We start from the raw sequence: 24,431 nt of genomic DNA on the forward strand, positions 1-24,431 counted from the left end.
TTAGAAGAGACGCAGCCTCACTTTCTTGAAGACGTGTGCGAACAAAGGCCCCAAACACCTGCCACACGCCTGGCCCTGTGCCAGGGGACTCACACAGGTTAATCTTCAAAACAACTCCCAGTACACTTTACTGTCCCCGTTTTACAGCGAGGGAGTGTCACTGGATCTCTGGACAGCCAGAGAGCAGCACAGCGGAGATGAGACCCGCCTCTAGGGCTCTGGAGTTGTGTTCCTCCCGTTATGTGCTCGTGTCTGCCTGCCCGGGCCCTGGGCTACGGCCTCGGGTCTTGGGAGCTGGCCAGTGTACCACGCACCACTATTTTCAGGGCCATCAGAAAACAATGCCAATTAAACTCTGACACACCACTCGGGGGAGAACGCACCCTGATTTCAGACCCTGATTCAGATTTGGAATCCGTGAAATATGAGGCCTTCTCGGGCAGCCCCAAGTCACCCTGATGGTGCAGATGAAGAAACGGAGGCCTGGCTCGGGGAAGAGCTGAGGTCAGGGTCACGCAGCTCACGCTGAGTCTGACAAGAGCCAGGGCCGGGGGTGTGCGGCCCCTGCTCCGTCCACCCCGTTTCTTCCTCAAGCAGGGCCACGGGCCTGGGCTTGCCAGCCATGAGCTGACGCCAGCAGCCAAGGCGTTGACCAGGACATGGGACATTAAACAGGCCGTTCCTGGAGGAGACCCAGTTGGGGGGCACCCACGGGGACGCCCGGGAGCAGGGGTGAACGCCCCACTTTCATGTAACACGCAGGTGAGACGCCTGTGCGGATGTTCTCTGAGTCCTGAGGGGAGCGTGTGTGTGCGGATCCGGAGCCGAGAGGCCAGGAAAGGCCAGCGTCGTGACACGCAATAACACCCCAGAGCCCCCCTTTATGCTAGAATTTGAGGGCAGGGGGTGCTGTGTGAAAAGCAACCCACCCTTTAGGTGGTCCTCACTTGACTGAACCCACTGGACAGAGTGGAGTTTCTGTTTTGTTGGTTAACTTCTTTTTAAAAAGATTTTATTTATTTATTTGAGAGACAGAGAGGGAGCACAAGCAGGGGGAGCGGCAGACAGAGGGAGAGGGAGACGCAGGCCCCCTGCCGAGAACAGAGCCTGACATGGGGCTCGATCTCAGGACCCTGGGGCCATGACCTGACCTGAAGGCAGACGCTTCACTGACTAAGCCACCCAGGCGCCTCTGTTGATTAAATTCTGCTGTATTTAAAAATTAAAAAAAAAAACAAAAAAACAGCTTTACTTACGTATAACTGACAAGAGAATGGACACCCTGTACAGTCTTAAGCTCATTGTTCGATGAGTCTTGACTTCTGTATAGACAGACCCACGACACCACCAGTAGGACCCAAACGGTGACTATCCTCCTGGCCCGCTAACGTCAGAATGGATTTTGACCCAGGGCCCGAGACACAGGTCACCAGCACCTCTGTTAATCTGGGTTAAAGATGCAGAAAGATCTAACTGCTACCGAGAGCCTCCTGACCCTGCATTGTGCTTGGTGCTTTCCCTGCATCGGCCGGACGAGCTCTGGAAGACGCTCGCGGCTCCCGGCTGACCCCAAGGGTGGAGGTGACAGGCCTGATGAGTGCCAGGTGACTCCGGTCCAAAGCCCTGGGTGTGTCTCTGGCACCTTCCTTTACTCCTCGGGGCCCCTCCCTTGCCTGAGGGCGACCAGAGCACCCACCTCCTGGGCTTATGGTAGGGATTCAGAGTAATATCTTTCTAGAGAAGTCAGGACGGTGCCTGGCGTGGAGGGAGGGCTCCCTATGTGTCAGACAAAGAAGATGATGACGCTGTCAACTTTTTTGAAAGGGAACCTGCGGTTCCTGGAAGTTACGTGATCTGCCCAAGGTCATTCAGAGGGCAATCAGCCACGCAAGGCTTTACCGTGGGCAGTCTGAGTCTACGCGGGTGCTCCTGGCCCTGATGCACCCTGGTGTCTTTGTCTCTGTGCCTCCGACCTGACAGCTCCTGCACCCCCATTTCTGGCTCTCTGTCCTCCCGCAGCCCACAGAGGAGTCCCTCCTGCCCCAGATGTGTCCGCTGTAGCCTCTGGAGCCCTCAGCCTTGGCAGTCCCTCAGGTTTTCAGCTTTGGAGGACCAAGCAGGGGGACAGCAGGAACAGGCCACCTCCCGCCTAGATCGCCTCCTGGTGGGACCCAGAGCCATCCTCGAGGACTCCCACCCGATGACTCACACAGTGGGAAACCGCTGCAGCAGAGGTTGACCCTGGAGACCGAGAGCCCTCCAGCTGTGAAAGGAGGCGCGTGGCCGAGCCGGGGCAGAGAGGAAGGGGAGCCCCCCGACTGAACTAGAGGAGGGGTCCCGCTCCTCTAGTAGTGCTCTGGCCAGGCTCTGTGCTCTGTGCACCTGCTCATGGGCCTGCAGCCACGGTCTCCCCTCCTATAGATGGGGAAACTGAGGCCCAGAGGCCCCAGCAACTCTGCCGAACTTTACTGGGTGTGCTGAGGCTTGAACTCGAATCCAGATTTCTGTGACATCGATCCAAAACCACAACTGCGGTGCTACCTCCCCACCCCCACCCCGCGTCTCTGCAGAGCGGACGACAGCTGCAACCACATCGTATTTTCGGGCTTACTACACACCGGGGGCTTGCTTGGGTCCTTATGTTCTCAAGAATTCCCCAAGAGTGAGCTCTCACAGAGGTGCTCCTGGGGGCTCAGCGCCCCTGCAGCCCGGGCCTGAAGCGGGGTGCTCCAAGGAGAGAAGGGATTGGGTTCCCGCTGCTGTGCTAACAAATGACCACGAACTTGGAGGCTTAAAACAAGCCACACGGAGGTCAGAGGTCCAAAGCAGGTTTCCTAGGCCAAAGTCAAGATGCTAGCGGGGCTGGATGCCTTCTGCAGGCTCTCGGGCAGAATCTCTTCTCCTGCTTTCTTCCTCTTCTAGAGGCAACCACGTTCCTGGGCTCGTGGCCCCTTCCTCCATCCCCAGAGGAGCACTGCAGCACCCACAGGCTACCTCTGACGCTGAACTTCCACTTCCGACCTCACACCCCCTCCCCTCTCTGTCTGATGCTCCCTCCTCCCTGGGACAAGGGCCCTTGCGGCTGCACCAGGCCCATCTGATAATGCGGGATAAGCTCCCACCTTGAGATCCTTAATCACAGCTGTGAAGTCCTTTTTGCCACGCAAGGCAACATCTCCTCCAGTTCCACGGACAGGAATGTGGATGTCTTTGTGGGGGTGGGTGTTACCTGGGCTCCCATAGGCTGCAAGTGCGGGGCACCCCCCCGCCCCCCAACCAGCACTCCCAGGGCCGGACCAGTGGGAAGGAAGGGGTCAAGCTGGGCAGAGCAGGCTACGTTATCCCACATCCAGGGGCAAGGCCCCAGAGGAGCAGAGCACGGAGGCTGGGAGAGCCAGGGCACGGCGCCCACACGCCTGCAGTCCCGGCCCGGCTCCAGATGGGGCCCCGTCCATAGGCTTGTTCCTCGAAGAGCAGAATTACTTTTAAGTTCTAAAAATACCGTCCATCGCTAAACAAACACCGGGGCTCTTGTGAAATAAAGCAACAACATGAAAGGCCTGGCAAGGGGTGCCCCGAGATTCTGATCAGCCAGCAGATCGGGGCAGCTCTCTCCACTGCGGCAGCCAAAGCCATTTCCGAAGTCCTCGCAGAACTCAAGGCCAAGGTCAGGCTCTGGAGAGGAGCCAGTGCCTGAGGCTGAAGGCACGGGGTGGGAGGAAACACTCCTGGGGTGCCGCTGGGAGGGCTACGCTTGCGACCCCCTCCCGTCCCTCCAACAGCCCTGCACAGGAAGTATTTTTTTTTTTAAGATTTTATTCATTTATTTGACACACAGAGATCACAAATAGGCAGAGAGGCAGGCAGAGAGGGTAAGGAGGAAGCAGGTTTTCCGAGGAGCCGAGAGCCCGATGTGGGACTCGATCCCAGGGCTCTGGGATCATGACCTGAGCCGAAGGCAGAGGCTTTTAACCCACTGAGCCTCCAGGCACCCACAGGAGATGTTTTTATGTCTACTGTCCTAACAGCAAAATGAAGGCTCAGAGAGGTGAAGTGACTTGCCTAAAGTCACTTCACCTCTAAGAGATTCTAATCAGGTTCATCTGACTCTAAGACTAGCACCATCTAAACTACCACTGGGTTACCCGTGAACTTAACATATACTTGTAGACTGTAGCTCCCTGGCCGAGTAAGTGGTTGAGAAAGTTAAGTCCTCGAGCCCAACAGCCTGGGTCCGAACCCAGGTTCTACCAAGTAGGGACCTATATATGTCTCTGTGCCTCAGTTTCCTCATCTGTAAAGTGAAGCCAATGAAAGCAGCTGCCTCGCAGGATGCTGAGAGTATCTCACGCGTTACTTCATGTAGAGTCCTGGGTCTGGGATGGCGCCAAACTGCCCAGAGGCCGTGTCCCCTGCCCGCTTTGATCCCTGAAGTCTCCGCTCCGCCCGCAGCCCCATCCCCCGGGCAGGCCTGCACTGGCTATCTTCCCAGAAGTTAGCAATGTCCTTATTTCTCTTTGGGCTGAGAACACAGAGAAGGAGCAGAGGGCCCAGGCCCCCACAAGGCAGATGATCCCCAAACCCACACTGGCCAATGTCTGGGGCATCTTTTTGCTACAGAACCAAGAAATCAGTCCATGAGCAGTGGGAGCCTGTCCACCTCCCGCTCTGCCCCAGGCTGGCTGGGGGGCCTCCGAGGCAGTTCCCATCTGCAGAGTGGGAGCGAGGAGGAACGGGCAAGAGAGGCTCCAAGACAGTATCCAAGCCCCAGGCTATCTCTACAACACAGACCCGCATCTCCACTTCCTGTCTGCCTCATTCCAAACCACACACATTTCAAGTCAGGCTCACTCCTGGATCACCATTTACCCTGTGCTGAGCTTCCAGGTACCATTCCCAAATGCCTTGAACTGCTGTGAGTCGGAAAGCTCCAGCCCAGAGAGGTTAAGTAACTAGCCCAGAGCCACACGGCAACAAAGTAGCCGAGCTGGGATTTGATCAGGCCTATCGGACATCTTCGCTCAGTGAGGCCCCACGGGGTCCCAGGTGCCCAGGGTCCTAGTTAGCCCCTGAGGCTTTGGGCCCCGCTGCCAGCTCCTAGCCCAGCCCTGGTCCTACATCCTCGGGGGCTACTCCACGTGGCTAGCCAGGCAAGTCAGCCCACTCCTGGTAGCACTGGTCTGTTCACCTAGTTACTGAGAACCCACACCATTCTGACTTTGGGCCGGCTGCTGGGGATAGAGCAGAAATCAATCAGACGCGACCCCTCCGCCCTCCTACAGCTGAAAGCAAATAACTAAGAGCCCAAATGCAGAAAACAGTCGGAAACTGAAATGTTCTGTGAAGGGAAGCATCTGAGCCTGACGGAGAGTACCTGGACGGATGGGGGTGGGGGCACAGGGCAGGCCTCCTGGGGAGACGAAGCTCCAAGGACCTCTCTGTGCAGGTGACATTTAAACCTGGAGCCACGGAGGATGAGAAGCCCAAAGCTTTCGGATGCCAGAGGCAGGGAATGCTGGGAAAGAACTTTCCAGGCTGACGGATCAGCCAAGCAACAAGGCCCCCTAGGCATGTGAGGAACAGAGGAGAGTGCAACTGAGCTCCCTCGGGGACATGAGGTCAGGGAGGTGGGCACCCTGTCGCACAGGGCAAATGCATGTCCCTTCCCGAGCCCCCCACGCCAAGATGGGCACTGGGAGGTGCAAGGTGCCCGAGGTCCACAGCTTCCCAAGAGGTCTTCTTCCCGCAAGGGGCACGACTCTGGGAAGATCGGCCCTCCCTGTAGGGACTGGGAGAGGCTGGCGGGAGGGAAGTCTGACTTGGAGGAAGCACTCGGACGCAGCTGGTGTCCCTCAGGCAGCACCTCCCTGGCCGACAGGCCTGTCCCGCTGCGAGGCGTGTCGCTGCAGGACTTCTCCAGCCCATCCTGGCAAGGCTGGGCATCTCATCTCTGCCTGAACCTCAGCGGGCAGGGCGGGTGGGGTCCCGGTAGCTAGCTCCCTTATCACCTCGTTTTGTACTTGGCATTCCTGGAGCACCCACTGAAGCCAGGCCCGGAGCGGGGATCCGATGACATAGGGATGACTCAGCCACACACCCAGTGTGCTAAAACCCAGCCACCAGCGAAGGGATCCACGGAGCAAAGGGGAAAGTGTGAATCACTGTGCTTGCCGGCAGGGGAGTAAGAGGGAGGGACGGCGGTCAGGAAGGGGAGAAGGACGCGGCTGCAAAGGGAAGGGGAGAAAAGGGCATGTCAAAGGCTCTGGTCCCCGTGGGTGCGGGGGACTGAGGACCGAAGACACAGAAGGCTGGGCTGGCTCCGCTGTTGAGATGGAAACCGGCATGCTTTCTCAGAATGGGTGCATGAGGCACAAAGCGGGGGGGCAGAGGCAGGCAGAAGGGGCTGGGTGGGGTGTGGAGGGCCGCAGATGGCGTGAGACATCCAAGAGGACAGCCTCAGCGGACTGCTGACCACGGGCCGCAGGGCCCCAGGTGGCCAGACCTGTTTGGTTTTCCAAAAGAAGGCAGAAATCCATACCATGAATAGTTTCCGACTTTTAAACAGTGGTAACACGTTTAAACATTCAATAAGCAGCCTCAGGAGAGCGTATCTGTGGGTTAGCAGCTTTCCAGCCTCAAATCACAGAAGGTAAATAAAAATAAGGAGCTGCTTGATGGCGCCTGGGCCGGCCAGGAAAGGGCTTCTGGCAAGAGGGGCGTTTTGCACAAAACGCGGAAGGCAGGAAAGGAGAAAATCAAGTTCAGTTGCAGAACTGGGGAAGAGAAGAGCCGTGGGAGGCCCCTTCCGTCGGGTGCCCGCTTGATTCCCCGGGCAGCTGGTGGGAGCTCGTGGGCTCCTTCTGGCTTCTCTCCAACCGCAAAGGTATGAGAACAGAGGCTCTGCTCAGGGAGGGGGTCCCCTGGGCTCCTGGTGTCACGGAGCTGGAATGGGGCACAGGGAATGCAACCAGGCTCTGCAGGGAACTCTGTGGAAAAGTCACATGAGCTCCCAGGGTGGAGGTTTCCTTGCTGTCCAACAGGCCAGCAGGGGCCCGCCCAGGGCTGGCACCTTCGGGAATCCTGGAGGGGGTGGGGCAGGTCACAGCTCAGCACCGCAGAAATGCATGGCAGGGTGCTCCGTGGAGCTGAGACACTCCCTTTTTCCCCGGGGCCCACCAGCCACATTCTATGACCCATGCACAAGGTCATGGTCACCCTCCTCCTACGGCAGCAGCAGTGGCCTTGGAGGGCTCTCGGTCTGCTCCATGCTGGGTCTAAGCACAGCAGGGGCAGCAACAAGGTACCCAGAGTTAGGGCCCCTCTCCAGTCCTGGGGGCCACCTGTGCCCAGGGCAGCTGCTGCGGTGACAATCCATCCTTCCGTCCCTCTTCCAGGCCAGTCCTGGTATCATCCCCACTTTGCAGATGAACAAACTGGTCCTCCGAGGGGCTGAGGGGTGGGTGCAGGGTTCCCAGAGGCAGCCCGATGACAACAGACAAGTTGAGCAAAAGGGGAAGAGAATCCAGTGCAAAGGGCCGGTGCAACATTTTCCCAAGTACAAAACTGAATATTCCTGTGTGACCTTGAGTCATTAAGAAAGGCTGACCTGGGCTCCTTTGAGTCTGGCTGGGACGGGGGGAGTGCAGGAGGCTCTAGGAAAGCTTGCTGTCCCAGAAGACAGTCACATGTGGGGACCCCAAGAGTCCAGGCGAGGGGAGGCCGTCTTCCGCGCAGCCCCAGTGTGCCTGGAGCTGGGGGTGGGGGGAGTGGCTGGAGGCCCTGAGGGCCGGAGCCAGCAGCCAGTCTTCCCTCAGTTCCCCAGCCTCCGGGGCTGAGCTGCACACCTGAGCCCACCTGGGTTAAGGGTGGCCCTTGTGAACCAGCTGCCTGTCGGGGGGGCAGAGTGAGAGCCGCTCCCCACCCCAGGTAAGGACCAGAATACAACACACTGGGTGGATTTCACAAATCCCATCAGCACGACATCCAGACTGGATGTAACCCGGGGTTATTGGATTTTCTGGCATCAGGAAAACCAGAGGCTAGGACAGCATTTCCGAGTGTGGGATGTCATTAGTCTAAGTGCAGCCGCCCTGCTTTTAATTACAATCCCCTCCAGCAGGGCCCGGGAGGGCGGCCCTCCTTCTTTGCAGCATCCCTGCTCTGCTCCGGCTCTGCTCCTGCTCCGACAGGCTGAGAGGGGAGGGCGGGCCGGGTGTGGACAGGAACCCAGATGCCAGGCCTCCGTGGGAACTCTGCCTTTGCCTGGGAACGCAGGGGAGGGCACCGTTCTCCCCCCGCCTCATGGAGGACATGGAAGCCAGGAGGAGGGGTCAGTGCGGGACAACCCCCCACCCCCACCCAGCCAAGGAGCCTGAGGCCAAATGTGAGGAGGAAACAGGCTCTGCCTACACCCCGGCTTCCTCTGCAGGCAGGGAGAACGACCTGCCCTCATCCCCCTCCTCCTCCCTGGCCCTGGCACCTGGGCCTAACCCCCAGGCTGGCTTCCTAAACCCCATTCAGAGCCCAGCCCTCTCGGCCTAAAAGCTTGCCAGGGCTCCCTAGTGTCTCCGGCTGGAGGAGGACGTGCCCGGCACCAGGGGCCCAAGCCCCATCCTCGTGGGTCGTCCTCTTCCCTCCCCAGGATCTGATCCGCCAGCAAGTCTGGCGATTCTCCAGACCTGTCCTGTGGGTGGACCGAAACAGCCTCTCACGACCACCCCTAATTCCGTCTATTCTCAAGAGGACCGCCAGAGCCGGGGCTGCTTCAAATGCAAGTCCGGTGGAGCGGCTTCCCGGCTTAAAACCGCGGGTGTAATGGTCCAGGTCCTCCTTTGGAAGGCAAAGTCCCTCCTGAACCTGCCTGTCGTCACCTCCCACTCCTCCCTGTCCTTTACCCTCCAGACACACGCGCCTCCTCTGTCCCCCTGCCCCGAGAGCTGCCCCCTGACTCTTCCCCATCAGTCTCGAGTTAGAGACCTCTGCTTCGGAGAGGCCTTCTCTGGCCACCACAGGCCAAGGAGCCCCCCCCCCCCCAACCCCGTCTTCCATGCCTCCCCGTCTCAATCCTTTGGGCATGTGCTTCTATCTTACCTTTTCCTTGTCTGTTCACTAATTCATTACTTGACTCCCCTCGAAACTGCTGAGCTGTTCTGCTCTCCACGATACACTCAGCACCTAGCCCTGGGCCTGGCATGCGGCCAGGGTCAATCAATATTTCTGGAATGAATGACTCTGTGTTTCCAATACTTGGCAGAGTGCCTGCTGTGGTGCCTTTGATTAAAGTGAACAGAGAAAAGCGGTAGCAGCTCCAGCGGATGGAGGACCTACTGATTACCTAGCTGGTATGTGCAGGCAAGGCCCTCGGGGGCCCGATGTCCCCTCAGTCGGTCCCCAGGAAGGCGGCCAGCTAGGGCCCCAGCAGAGTCCCACACCCCCAGCACACAGCTCAGATCTGGAGATTTGGAGTCGAGTCACTTTCCTCAAGTGACCTCAAAATAAGACGACAACAGTGTCCCCTTGGGGTCCCGCAAATCCCATTCAAGGAGGGATGGGTGTCCTAGAGCCCCGCCTGGCCACACGAAGAGACCCACACGCTCCTTCTGTGAACGCGTTTGGGTGGCACCAAGCAGGCCAGTGGAACTGCCTGGAATGCGCCAACCCAGAAAAGCGGCAGGTCAGCATTTTCTGGGATTTGCTGCTTTAATATTAAAATATTCATAAAGAGAAGTAATATCACTGTACACATGTTTCCTATCTGCAAACGAGGATTAACATCTGTTCCGGCACGTGGCCAGCACAGGGCATGTACCGGGGAAGTGGCCCTGCACTCAGGTACGGCTGCCAGATGGCCGGGGCCCCACCACCCAGAGTTCCGGAGTCGGCCCATCCTGACCGGTCTCATTCTGCATCACCGCGGATGCAACCACACGCCCTAACACCGAGCCCCGACAGTCCCCCCGGTAACTGCTTCTGCGGCTTTCCCACCCCCCCAGCCCAAGATCCCAAACAAGGTCACACATGACACTGAACTTCGTGGCTCCTGATTCTCCCTAAATCTAGGAGGTTCCCTTTGCCTTCTGTGGGTCTTCGGTGACGTCGAAGCTGCCCTGCTTCCAATCCAACCACCCCACAGGTGACGCTGTGTCCTCTCGCTGCGTCCCACCAGGAGGCCCATGTGGCAGCGTGCCCACTTCGGTGATTTTCTAGTTAATTACACATTGACTAACTAGCTTTCATCTTTCTCCTCCATTCCCCCGTGAAGAATCTAATTTTCTCATTGTTTTGGACATTCAACTGTCTCCCCCTTGTCAGCAGCCCCCTCTTCCAACCAGTGCCTGGTTTCTGACCCATCTGTCTCTTGCCTTCCAGAATGACAAGATGTTCGAGGCACACCGTGTGACTCTGCACAGCCCCCGACACCTGGGATCCTCCGCTCAGGTCTAAGGCGCCCTTCTCACAGGGAGCAGCGCTGAGAAACAGCTGTGGGCACCAGGCGTGGGCCCCGCTGCTAGGGGGCACTGCTTCTCTGCCCCTTCTGTGGTTACAATTTGTAAATCTTCTATGTATGTACCTCTACATAAAATTACATATTTAAGTAACAGGCATATAAGTAAAATCAAGAGCATACTGATGTCTCCGACTCCCAACCAACACCTTCCCCCCTTCCAGACTCCTGTTTCCCACAGAGACAATCCTGACCCTTAACAAGAGATGTTTACTTATTTGCTCTATTCCACAGTAACAAAGTAACTCCAAACAATCTGGAAACCCTTCAAGATTTGCTTCCCATTCTTCTGCTCTTGTAAGCCTTCAGATGTATTCTAGGAGAAGGATAAAGTAACTTGTTTCATGTTCGTGATGTTTCACCCTCAGGGTAAACCCTCTGCCGTGGGACGGCTGGGTCAGTGGGCGAATGCATATGTGATTTTGCTCGCTGTTCCTCAATGTTCCCCCCCACCGGGGTCCCACCATTCTGCCTTTCTGAGAATCACGTGTGAGAGCGTTTGGATTTTTGCCAATCTGAGAGGTGAGCTTCGGGTGAATTTAACTTGCATCTTCTTAATCTACTACTTACACTTTCAGCCCTGGAATGAAGGCTCTGGCCCTGGGACCAAGCCCAGGGCGCATCCCGAATGAGCTAGGCTGGGCATCCCAGCAGGGGCAGGAGGGCGGTACACAGCCTCACCGTGCCTTCCCACCCGGGCATGAACAACACGGACACACGACGCTCAAAATGAAATGCCCACACCCGTTAAGGGGAAGGAGAGCTCTGGGCATCTGGAGAAACCGCAGGAGGATGCCCTTCTCATTTCTGGAGTAGAAAGGCTCCCCGCTGTCTTCAACAGGCAAAAGCAATGGTTGGGAGTTTTGCTCTGACGATCACAGACAAGCTGCCAGGCACCTGCCAAGGGGCCTGAAGCTCCCTCAACAGTGCTCCGAGACAGTGGCCAAGGGTGCTGGCTGGAGGGTGCCTGGGTGGGCTGTCTCTATTAACTGGAACTTCTTTTTCCCCGAGTCAGCACCTGCACTTCCCAAACCAGACTCTTGGGCCACAGGAAGATGTCTTTAGAAATGCGGGTGGTGAGGGGCACCTGGGTGGCTCAGTTGGTTAAGCATCTGCCTTCGGCTTAGGTCATGAGCCCAAGGTCCTGGGATCGAGTCCCATGTCAGGCTTCTTGCTCAGTAGGGAGCCTGCTTCTCCCTCTGCCTGCTATTCCCCCTGCTTGTGCTCTCTCTCAAATAAATAAATAAAATTTAAAATCAATCAAGCAATCAACCAATCATCAATCAATCTTTAAAAAAAAAGAATTCAGGGATGCCTGGGTGGCTCAGTGGGTTAAAGCCTCTGCCTTCGGCTCAGGTCATGATCTCAGGGTCCTGGGATCGAGTCCCGCATCGGGCTCTCTGCTTGCTTCTCTGCCTGCTTGTGATCTCTGTCAAATAAAGAGATAAAATCTTAAAAAAAAAAAAAAGAATTCAGGTGGTGGAAAGATCCAGCATCGTGCCTCCAGTCTTCCTTGGCATCACAGAGTCACCAGTTTCTGCTGGCCCCCACACCGGGCACCTGCGAGGTCTCAGGATACTGAGAAGAGGAGCCTTGGCTCAGAGGGGATGGGCGGGGAGCCCTCGTCCCACCCTCCCAAGCCTGCTCACCTCCACTCAGGCCCAAGCCTGCTCACCTCCACCCAGGGCTGCATTATAAGAGCTTTGGGAAACTTGAGGCCTGAGTAGAACAGCAGGACTGTGTTCAATGGGAAGGGGTGTGTTTTCTGAATCTGTCTATATGGCTGCTTCTAATTTGCACCAAGATTCCACAGAGGGTCATGGGAGCCCCATTAATGCCAAACATACATATTTACAGATGGGTGATCGGCCTAGCCTTCTTGAGCTAAGATCCTACTCGACTGGTCAAGATTCCATTAAACTTAGAAAACTATTTTAGGAATAGAGACAGGAAAAAGCAAGGGCCCCACTAAGCATTCAGGGCAGGGAGTCAGGACACGGGTCTAGGCCCAGCTTCCAGCTTGCTGGGACCTGTCACTCCCCCCCCTCCCCGCCCCCTGAGCCTGGTCTCCAGGTCCCAGCTGCCTTCCCTTCTCTCTCTGGGGAAAGAAGTCCTCCATAGCATCTCTCAGACCCCACGCTTCCAAAGGGAAGGCTGCTCTGATCCTTCTGGGAACTGGACTCCCAGGCTGGGAGGCACAGGGGCCGTGTGGGTGTGGAACAGCAGTTGCCTGGAGACGCGTCCTTATCAAGGCATCACGGGCTCCTGCTGAGGTTTTCACACAGAAGCCACGCAGGCTAGGGACTAGGGACACCAGCGTCTGCCTTCTCCTGCCTCCCGCATGCTTCCTCCTGCCGCCACCACCCAAAAGCTTTGTTCCTTCGGTGTGGACCGAGGGCGCACTCCATGCCTTAGTAGCTAACTTCTCCCCTTCTGCTCCTGCCCATCTACCGTGCCGCCACGGTGGGTTTCAATCCTCTCTGTCGCGGCAAAGATCACGTCTTTTCAGGTCCATGAAGAATGGACTGGTGTGCCCCTGAACCACGATGCCGAACGGGTGGGAGACGAACTTGGAGTGGAGGGAAGGATGTGCTCTGGGCAGTGGAGTCCGGGATGGGGGAGATGTGCCTCTTCCTGTCCAGCGGGGCAGGTGGGACCCACGACCAGGTCTGCCTCGTCACCCTGCACCCGCTGTGCAAGGTCACCTGCACAAACCGTGATTGTCCAACCTCCAAACCTTTGCTTACGTCATCCCCTGACCTGCTCAGATCCTGTCTGTCGGTCAAGGGCTATGGGCCCTGTCTGTCTGGGACGGTCCCAGTGGATGCCTACCGTCCCAGCACAACTTTGTTTACTAGGCCCTCTCTCTCTCTTGTGGAGCTCTCCCAGTCTGACAACAAATGGTGATAAAGTAAGATAAATAATCAACAATGATAACGTAAGAGCAGCAGGTATTTAATAAACGGACACTTCCTCTTCTAACCCGGTTCTGCGAGTTTTCTCAGTGAATCCGCAGGACCCCAGGGCAGGGGTGATTGGAACCCCTGCGCACCACCCACGGAGACAGTGAGGTTGAGTGACCTGCCCAAGGGTCAAGAGACTTGCCCTGGTCCTGTCTTGACCACCCACCAGACTTCGGGAGCTTCTTTCTGTTCTTTGCCCATAAAAGGAAGCCCAGGAGTGGCTCAGTGGGTTAAAGCCTCTGCTTTCGGCTCAAGTCATGGTCTCAGGGTCCTGGGATCAAGCCCCATATCGGGCTCTCCCCAGCCCCTGCCACCTGTCTCTCTGACTACTTGTGATCCTTGTCTGTCAAATAAATAAATAAAATCTTTAAAAAAAAAAAAAAAAAAGGGAGCCCAGGAAGCGTCCTGTAGGACGGTAAGGAGGACTCTGTGAGCGACTGTTTGCTTTCCCACGGTGGATGGCACTCTGCAGGTGTTCAGTAAACAACACTTTTGTCTGCTTTTTCACTCACTGCTTTCCTGAGAACCTGGGCTGAACCCGGAAACTCAGAGGAGCACCTTCCCTTCCCTGGATGAGTATCTCCTAATTGCTTGGTATGAACAGGGACATCTCCTCGGGCCTGGCTCCTGGTACCCACATAGAGTGTAACAGGGCAGGGAGGAATCCCCCTTATTGCCGGCCACTGTCCTCTCCCTAAAATCCCACCCCGAAATTACTCACCACCTTTCCCACTTACTGCGAACAAACTCTGAACAGTAACAGAGACCACCGCATCTTGGCATCATGTCCTGCTAGGAGCCGCTTGGAAAGCCCGGCTCTGCCTGGGGAAAGCCCGGCTCTGCCTGGGGAAAGCCCTCCCACCTGCCAGGAACAAAGCCACGCCCACACACCCACCCCCGGGGGTAAGCAGAGCCCCAGCCTGCACCACTCCAGTGTGCCCCGTGGTCATCCATCCATCACCAGCGTGAAACAGTCTCTTAAACCTGCGGGCAGCTTGGGGGGGTCCGAGCTTCCAGAATATGGGAAGAAGCCCTCGCAGATGAAAAGAAATCCAACAAGAGAAAACGACTGTCTCCAGGGGCTTCACTGGTGGGTAGAGGATCCCAAAAAGGGGGGTTTATACCAACTTCTCATCTGAGCAAGGGACACCACACTCCTGGCGGTGTGGTCACACACCTCTCACCGACTGCCCACACCCACTATCAATCGAGTAGTCAGGCGCCTTCGATAATCCCAACATCCAGCAAAACATCCCCAACCGGCTCCTTCCTCTGCTCTTCCCTTGGACCCAGGGGCCCTGCCAGGGCTCTAGGGAGTCCCGTTCCCAAACGACAGCCATTGACCTTGGCAGGTCCCAAACTCCGGAGAAGTCATTCACCCACGAGCCGTGGGCTAGGAAGATCTAGGTTCTGTGCCCAGGGAATGAAAAGACACACAGCTGGGAACGGGACAAAGCCAGGAGCCCACTGGGAGACACACTTTGCCTGGAACAGAAACTCTGTCCTCGAGACGCCAACATGCACCTCCTGGCCAACATGCACTTCAAGGCTTACCTGCCGCTGGTGATCACTCAGCCCCGCCCAGGTGAGCAGGGGAGAGGTTTAGCACTGGCAGGGGAGGGCAGGGTCGGACCCTCGATAGTCTTGGTCAATTGGTGAGCTGTTCGCCTCTGAGGCCTTCTCTGAAGCCATGTTCCTCTGAAAGCTCCACCCAGAAACAACCCTCCCTTGTGGGACTGGCCAGAGCCCCCCAGCCCAGCTCCCCCCTGGGGGCCACCCAGTGCCACCCCAGACTGCCCTGGAGGAAGTGAGTCTCCCCGATCTGCAGTCACCTGAACTATGAGGAAGAAAGAAAGGGGTGTGCCCTTTTCCTCCACGGGCACCAGCGCCCGGCGCACAGATTCCTTAAATGACTCGGAAGCAGGGAGCACGATGCGTTCTGCTGGTCTTTGTGGAGGGAGACAGAGGTCAGCGCTCAGGATGGCAACGACAGGGCCACATCGTCAGTAAAGTGAGCCCTGGGGATGCTGCCCAAATCGGAGGACCTTCTGGAATTTGCGACAGACTGCGGGCGTCAACAGCCCCCTCCCCAAGAAAGTGATAGTTTCAAAGCCTCTAAGTTTTTAATCTTTTGCCTTCACCCCGGGACCCGTTTGTGGAGACCCCGACCATGTGCTGAGCTCCCTGCTACACACCGGCCGGGAGTCAGAAGGGTTCACAGCACCAGGAAGGCCAACTCTAGCTGCATCCAGCTGGGCCCTGTCTCCAGGGCAGCTAAAAAGCAAAACTGACCGAGAGAAGCCTCTTCCTGAGGCTTGGCACGGCTTGGGGATACTGACCCACCAGTCCTAACACATTTCCTCCTTCTGCCCGAGCCCACGGCTCCTGCTAGCCTTCTTTCTTTCCTTGGGCACCGTGCTCTGCAGGCAAGGCGCGAGTCAGAATGATTCTTCTAGAAAGTCATGATCCAAAGCTCGTGGGTGAGCAACTCCAGAGAGGTTGCTAAGGGCTAAGGGCTGCCAGCCAGGGCTGTTGAGTGTAGGCCCCTGAGGTTTCTGTCTGGGCTGGGGTGAGAGAGAGTGGCAGGCCCCATGGTACCCAGCGGCCCGGCCGGTGTGACCAGCGACATACCGATTGGTAGCATGGGGCTCCGGCCTGGCTTTCTCAGAGGTATTTTCCCCCTCATTCCGAGTATGCTGCTTGCAGGACAGGACAATGGGGCTCCTAAGAGCGCTCTGCCCCACCCTCCGATTTTCCAGAAGAGGCCTGCGAAGGTCAAGGGCAACACGGATGGAGAGCCGTGGCCTCCCCCCTGCTCTGGCAGGCCCAGGCTGTTCCCAGGATCCACATCACAAATGATTTATCACAACAACCAACTGTTAGCCACTTAAACAACAGTGGGGGCCCCCCATGGGGCTGTGCCAGAGAAATCAGGCAGGTCCTGGAGCCAGGCACACCTTCCTGGGTTTAAATTCCACCTTTCAGCAGGCGACTGCTCCTTCAATCTTCTTGTCTGAAAAATGGGAAGGATTATCCGAGATAACTCACGGGATCTGCAGGCCACGCATTGCTCCCGGCCCACAGAAATGTCGGGTAAATACGTATGGGTTGTCTTCATCATACACGCTGGTGAGCCACTGGATTGTGACCTCCGTCTTTTCTCTACAACCGTACCTGGCCCTGAGCAGATTCGGAATTCTCCTTCCTAAGTTTCTACATTGTTCTGAGCTTTTTGCTCGGTGCCAAAAAAATGCCTCTCCTCTTTTTGTGCCCACACGCCAGGCTCGGGCACAAAATCTTGCCTGGTTGGTAGCCGCAGCTCGCGTCCCCGGCGCTGGCCCCGTCTGCGCGGTTGGAGCTATTTGAAGAGCTGGGCCGGAAGCCCGGGCCACAGACATGCAGCCTCCGACTTCTCTGGTCTCTGCCTCTTCCTGGAATATGAGCCCAGAAGCCCAGCGTGCTGGGGCCTTGACAGCACAGGGCTCTGCCCGGACTGGCCGGATGGATGCTGCCACCTGGGGCCACGTCCCCCCCCCCCCCCCCCCCCCCCCCCATGGCCTGCTGATGCCAGCATGCAGGACAAGAAGGCAGAGCTGGAGGCTGCCCGAGCCAGGGGGCCTCCGGGGGCCTGCAAGTCCCCCCACCCCAAAGAATCCTAATTCACCTTGCACTCCTTTAAACACGGTTTTATCGATTATAAATGACATACAACCAACTACACAAGTTTAACAGGGACCGTCTGAGACCATCTGCCTTGTGCGACCCCCTGAAAAGCCATCAGCACCCTCAAGACAGCGAGCACGCCCGTCACCTCCGAGTCCCTGGCTCTCCTTTGTGAGCCGAGCTCCTGGCCCTCCTCCCACCGCCAGGAGACCCCTCCTCCTTACAGACCCCCACCTAACAGATTCGTTTTCCTCTGCTAGAGTCTCATGGAAGCGGAATCATACAGGATGCGCGATTTTTCCTTTTTCTCTCCCTGAGCTCTTGTCACTCGGGGTAATTATTTTGAGACCCACCACGCTGCTACATGTATCATAGTTTGCAGCTTGACTGATGAGTTTCCCCTGTGGACTGTAGCAGTCGGTTTCCCCATATACCTGCGGACAGACAGGTGGACTGTTTCTAGCTTGAAGCCATCACAGATGACATCTCTACCACCACCCCCCATTTGCGTGCCACGTCTTGGTATGGGCATTTATTTCCTAGGTGAGTAAACGCCTAGAAAGGAATGGCTGGGTCGTATTTCACCCGATTTTAAAATTTCCACGTTCCCATGGTACTTAAAATCTTTGAACACATGTGATTTAGTTTTTACTCTGTTCATTGTTTATCGTTGGCCTTCTCCCTCTCCTCTGTGGCAGATGGTATTTTCGCAAAGATGGACATAATCGTATCTCCCTTACCACATGCTTTGTACAGCGTGGAGTCTGGCTGGCCCCGTGGCTGGCCTGTCACCAACAGAATGTGGTAGAAGTGACGCTCGGTGACGTCTGAGGCCAGGCCATAAGAAACCTCGCAGCTTGCACTTGGTTTCTTGGAACCTTCTCTGTGGGAGCCCTGAGTCTCTCCATGTGCAAGGCTGGACCACCATGAGGGAGCTCGGGTCACTCCAAGATGAACGCTGGCACCCCTCCCCCACCAGGCACCAGACATGGGAGGGCAGCTGTCCTGGACTCTGGTGGACTACGGCTGTGGGACCAATGACACCGTGCGGAACTGAAGAACTATCCTGCTGAGCCCTGCCAAGGGCCTGACACAACGCCGCGACCTATAAGAAAGATGGCGGTTGTTTAGGTCACTAAGATTTGGGGCTAGTGTGTTCCGCGGCAGTACCAACTGGCACATGCTTCTAGAATGGAAGCTCCACGAGAAATGGATCTTTTGTCTTTCGTGCTCACAGACCCACCCTAGGGCCTAGTACAGCGCCTGATAAATGGACCCCAGCAAGTGTTTAAGTGAATACGTGAGTGGGCTCCTAGGTCAGGTTTTAGGAACACTGAGAATATCCGCTAATGGAAAACAAACACTGAGATGGGGCGGCAGTCACGGATCTGTGTCAGGCATGGGACTTCAAGTCTGAACACTGAGACCTGAGAGCCGCATGAGCTTCCTGGAGCCTCCTGCAGCCTCAGTTTCCCCAGCTGTAGTCCGCCTAACTCTACCTACTTCATGGGGCAGCAGGGGCAGCTCTTTCAGGAAGGCTCGCCCCCCTGGTCTCTGAGACCAAGAAGACAGTGTCCCCTGAGGAGCCCACCAGGGCTGAGGAGAATCATGGTTGAGGTCATTGGCAATGTGACCCTGTGTCCCTGGCCATCTTGGGCCGGTGCTCACCCTAGCCGAGCAAGGGTGCCTGCGACTCTGAAAAGGACCCTCCCTGGCTCACACCAAAGCTATTTCCCCAGGACAGAGGCCAGCGGGCCTTTCATTTTCCTGCTACGGCCTCAGCGCCATGTCCTGACCCTGCCAGGGTGAGGCGGGCACAACGCCTACACGGTGACAGACGCCACCCCTCCAACCAGGATTTAATGAGGTTGTAGGCAATGCCTTTCGAAAGGCAGTTCCAGAATGTGGCTCTCCTCACAGGTTTGTTCTTCTCCTTCTAGCCCATCAATCCGCAGCCCTTCCTGGGAAGGAAGTCGGGGTTCACCTAAGGCAGAGGTTCAAGGTCCGCAGCCCTTGCTCACACCTGAAACACGGCCTCTGAGACCACTGGCAATTCTCAAGGCTGCCGTGTGTTCACTGAACCGTGGAGGGAAAGAGGAGGGGCAGGAAGAGAAGCTCTGGGCTTGTGTGACTGAGACCAACCTTTACTTCCTGGGACACCTTCCAGGGCAAAGACTGGGAATGAATCCACAAACCCTGGTACAGGTCTGCCCCGCTGTCCGAAAGCAGAGTGTCCCTGTGAAACCTTTCCATAAGCCAAAAGAAGCAACTGTGATTCATTTACGTGGAAAAATTTGCCAGCATTCCCAGATCTAGAAAATCACCTCTCTCAGGCTCCCCTGATACCTGAGGACACACTTTGCTAACAGATCCACCCGACAAACGCAGACAGAGGACAGATGCTCCCAGAAGTGGTTCAAAGCTCTGGCAGCTGGATGGGTTGTTCCTGGGGGAGAAGCCTGGCAGGGCCCCCACTACGGCTCGCTGCAAAACTAATGCTGGACGCTGTGTTTGCTTTTTGTCTTTTGTCTCAGATTCTTTCAGGTACTAAAGTCGGTCTTTCGTAAAAGCGGAGCGTCACCATGTGAACTTTCTCGGGGCGGAGTGGGGGACGCCTGTATCTCCAGGGGCCTCTGAGTGTGTGCTTCCATGTCCAGACCTGCTCGCCTATCCTCTCTTCCCCATTCCACTCCCTTCCTCTGCCCCCAAGGCCTTAAGAATCAAAGAAGCATCTGGTAAGTGTCTGCGAAGAACAGAGGTTTGGAAACTAGACTCTGTGGAGATCAAGTAAGTCTTGGCTCCAAAACCTACTATCCTGGAGACCTCAAAAAAATTCCTAAACCTCTCTCACTCCCATGCCAGCGATGGGGAAACTGAGGCTAATAAACACTACCCACCTAGCAGGGCTGTGGGGAGATCCGTGAGCTCCTGTAGGCAAGGCGATCAGGGGGGAGCCTGTGCATTCCAAGGGCTAAATAAGTAACAGCTGTGATGATTACAGCTCAGCAGAGATGCGCCTCAGTCATACCTCAATCATACCACCTGCAAAATGGGTGCATATCTTTTTTTTTTTTTTTTCCCTCCTAAATAGGGAAGAGAGGTTGGGCTCTGGTACATGCTTCCAGAACAAGTACCAGATCTGGGAGGGTAAGCCCAAGAGGGTGTCTGTATATTTCCAAAAACATGACTCTTCTAGTTTTTCTCAGAATAAATGAAGGATTTCCATAATTAGAACATTAATACATAGTGAACTCTACCGAGAATCAGACCCGAAGTACTGAAGGACAGTCAGGAAGGGCCACTGTTTGGAAAGCACTGGGGAGATTCTGGACAGGCTCGCCTTCCCAGCCCACAGGCGGACGACTCAGTGTGGAAACCCCTGGACAGGGACATGCGTTACTTGGGTACAGAGACTGATCAAAAGCCAAGTAGCCAAAAGGGACCGAGTTGCTATATTATCGTTGTCAGTCACCACAACCCCAGATCCTGGGCAGATTCTGGAAATGAGTCTCTTTAAATTGCTTGGGGGCCGCCTGGGTGGCTCAGTGGGTTAATCCTCTGCCTTCCACTCAGGTCATGGTCTCTGGGTCCTGGGATCGAGCCCCGCATCAGGCTCTCTGCTCAGCAGGGAGCCTGCTTTCCCCTCTCTCTCTGCCTGCCTCTCTGCCTATTTGTGGTCTCTCTCTCTGTCAAATAAATAAATAAAATCTTTAAAAATAAATAAATAAATAAATAAATAAAATGCTTGGTGCAGCCACAGAAATAGCTGCCCGTGAACCTGCCTCCCTGGCGGAGTCCCCACCCACGTGACATGGGCTTGGTCATTTGTCTTGCTCTGGCCAGTGAGACAACAGCGGACAGGATGCAAGGCGTGGCTTGAAAAGCACCTGTGCCCTGTACCAGGTAATTGAAGACATTGACGGTGAAGGAAGGTGGGTGTCCAGGGACTCTGAAACCTTTCTGTATATCTCAAACAAGAGAGTATTTATTACTTTTATTTTTTTTAAAGATTTTATTTATTTATTTGACAGAGAGAAATCACAAGTAGATGGAGAGGCAGGCAGAGAGAGAGAGAGGGAAGCAGGCTCCCCGCTGAGCAGAGAGCCCGATGCGGGACTCGATCCCAGGACCCTGGGATCATGACCTGAGCTGAAGGCAGCGGCTTAACCCACTGAGCCACCCAGGCGCCCCTACTTTTATTTTTTTAAACAAGTACTTGTACCTTAGGGTTTGTGCCCTTTCCAGGAGCCCAGCTACCACACAAAGCAGCTAACCTGCCGGAGACAACTGGCCCCGCCAGCATCTACAACAAAGCAGCCAAGACTCTGGGGACTTCTTCCACCTGCCTATAAATTATTTTCAACTGGATCAAACGTGGAGTCTCAGATGCCTTCAAGGGGGGATCTTTTAACCATATTTAAAAGTGGTCAGTATGTATTAGGAAGATGTTCTATCTGCAGAGTTAGAACTCTCTGGAAACTTCCACTAAATTCTAAGTCATAGCAGCTAAAAGTCTCCACATCAGGGCTGCAGATCAGAGATGCAGGCTTTGGGTGCGACCCCTGCATGAGCCCCAGGGGCCACCAGGTTGCAGCTGGGGCCTAAACCTCGTAGCTTCGTGCTCATGACTTCTGGAAGAGGAACACACACACTCAGTCCAGTGTGATAAGCTGCCCAGGAGATGAGCAAGTCTTTGATGGAGAGAACGAACTCGAGAATGGAGTGTGGATGTGGGAAGCGGAGCAGGAAACATTAAGCTGCTTTCCCAGCCCCCACAGCACCGGGGGGACAAGGACGTGTGTGCGTGCGCATGTGTTTTATGTGTGTGGAAGCAGGTGGGCAGAGCCATCCCAGCACCAGGAACACATCATTCTGCCAGCCACTCGGGCCACCTGCCGCCCCACTGTCTGCAGGTCCTGTTTCATCTGCAAAGGCAGCCAGGGCATGGTCACACCTTCTGGGAATGTAAAGGGCACTGGTATCCTCGCCTGCCCAAGGCCAAAGACATTCTCTGTGCCCTAGAACTTGCTGAAGCAGGAAAATCTGTGGCACAGATGCTTACCTACAGGTCTGGTTGGCCATTTAAAAAAATGTATAACTCACCTAACTTGCACTGAGTGTTTTGTGGGTTCTAGGCATGTCACAGCTTCTGGGCAGGGCCTGGGTCTGATCTGCCCCTGATTTCTCTGAGCCACAGACCCAGGTCCTAGTATGGGCAAGTTTCACTTTGTTGAATGAGCAAAAGACTGAAGGCTCAGTTCCTTCTAAGAGCTTGGTCTAGGGCAGGAGACTCATTCTGAGGCAGGGAAAAGACCCCAACAGTCCTTATTCCTTCTGCTAAAGAAACTCAAGTATCATGTCTTCTCCTCACTCAACGATCACCTGCTTTGTTGAGCTAATGAGGCCAGCTCTGTGCTGGGGGCTGTGTCCTGTGGGAGCCTGGTGAGTGGCAAGCCGTATAGGAAAGCAACGCTCCTCACTGCACGCGAAGAGAGGTCAGCATCTGGGGCTGTGAAGTACAAGGAGAGACCTTACCAGCTTCACTCCCTGCTCTAACAAATTACTACGAATTTAGTAGCTTAAAGCCATGTAAATTTCTTGTCTTTAGTTCTAGAGGTAGGAGTCTGAAATGGGTCTTGGGAGGTAAAAATTAAGGATGCATTCCTTCTGGAAGCTCTCAGGGAGAGTCTGTTTCCTGGCCTTTTCCAGCCTCTAGAGGCACCCACGTTCCTTGGCTCATGGCCCCTCCCTCCACTTCTGCCAAGCCAGCATAATGGGGGTTGAGCCCTCACACTGAGTTTTTGTTCTGTTATCACACTTCCTTCCAACTCCGACCTTCTTTCTGCCTTCTCTTCCACTTTGAAGGACTCTCGTGATTACACTGGACTTACTGGATAACCCTGAATAACCCCCCATCTCAAGGACATCTGATTAACAACCTTGATTCCCCTCTGCCCCTGTAACCTAACATATTCACAGGTTCTAGGAATTAGGATGCAGGCATTTTGGAGATGGGGGTTGGGGGCACGATAATGACAACCACAGGCCCTGAGCTACCAGATAGAGAAAAGTCCAGGAAGGTTTTTGGAGGAAGTAGAGCCTGAATCAGGGCTTGGAGAAGAGAAGGGAGGTGATCCAGGAGCCATCTGTATGTAATCACATATATGTCCTCATGCTCAAGGGAGACAGAAGAGATTGCAAAGGTTGGGAGAGGGACATGGGTACCTGCTACAACACCCCACTTCTGATATGGTTTCCTGCCCCAAGTCTCCCCAGGCCTGGAACTTCTGAGCATGGCCCCGAGGTTCTCCACGATCATCTCTAACCACCTCCCTGTTACAAAGCCTTGGCCCGGTGCTTCCCCTCCCTCTGCCCCCCATGCACAGACTGGTGTTCTTGCCTCTGCTCATTCTGCTTCCCCTGCAGCAGTAGCCTCCCTGTGCCAGCATCCCCTAAGGGCTGGAGTCCACCCGCATGATGTCCAAACCCAGTTCTAACCATACTCCTGCCACACTCGCAGCCCATCTCCCAGGCTTACTGAGAGGATTAAGTGAGCTGAAGGTCTGCAGCAAATGGCACAGAAACGATGCTCAGAAATGCTAGCTGTCACCACTACCACCAGAAATATCATTTCAGGGGATCCATGAGGAAAGCTATTTTCATAATGATACTATGACGTTATTTGCCTTTTTTACTGTGTTATTTGTACTGTGGGTACAAAAGCAATGCTGGGGAAGATGTTGACATCCTGGCAAACATCACAGCAGAGGCATCAAACTGTACGAGTAGATATTAATAGTCATTATAGTCTTAACATCATACATTTGTTCTAAAAAAAAACGGGGGGGGGCACTATTTGACTAATGAATGTCTTTGGTGAAGCAGTAAAAATTATTAATTTTATTAAAGCTTGATCCCCAAGTACATGTCTTTTTAAGAAAAATGGAAGAACACTGAAAGTTCCTTTGCTGCAAACCAAAGAACAAAGGCTGTCTTGAGGACAATCATTTGCATGACTGTTTGAGTTGCAAGCTAAACTAGCCACTTTTCCCACAGAATACCACTTGCACTTGAAGGAAAAAATGCCCAATCCTGTTAACTAAGAGATCTGGCAAATGACTAAGTCCACACATGAACTACGTGAGCTGGCCTGTTATTTCTTAGAAAACAACTGACTGGGCACTTGGGTGGCTCAGTTGGTTAAGCAACTGCCTTCGGCTCAGGTCATGATCCTGAGTCCCAGGATCGAGTCCCACATCAGGCTCCCTGCTGGGCTGGGAGTCTGCTTCTCCCTCTGATCT

At 55.2% G+C, this 24,431-nt stretch overlaps 1 protein-coding gene and 1 long non-coding RNA gene across 5 annotated transcripts in view; both read right to left on the minus strand.

Moving 5' to 3' along the window:
- KAZN (kazrin, periplakin interacting protein) overlaps positions 1–24,431 on the minus strand; it is a 1,027,640-nt gene that overhangs the window by 81,677 nt on the left and 921,532 nt on the right. The gene's annotated exons all lie outside the window — the stretch shown is intronic.
- On the minus strand, positions 11,928–19,988 carry LOC116600646. The gene is made up of 3 exons (XR_004289741.1): positions 19,973–19,988; positions 12,154–13,394; positions 11,928–12,101 (listed from the first exon to the last, which is right to left on the minus strand). It is a non-coding gene; the product is annotated as an uncharacterized LOC116600646 (long non-coding RNA).

The sequence above is a fragment of the Mustela erminea genome, chromosome 10 (genome assembly GCF_009829155.1).
Source record: "Mustela erminea isolate mMusErm1 chromosome 10, mMusErm1.Pri, whole genome shotgun sequence".
Taxonomy (NCBI): domain Eukaryota; kingdom Metazoa; phylum Chordata; class Mammalia; order Carnivora; family Mustelidae; genus Mustela; species Mustela erminea.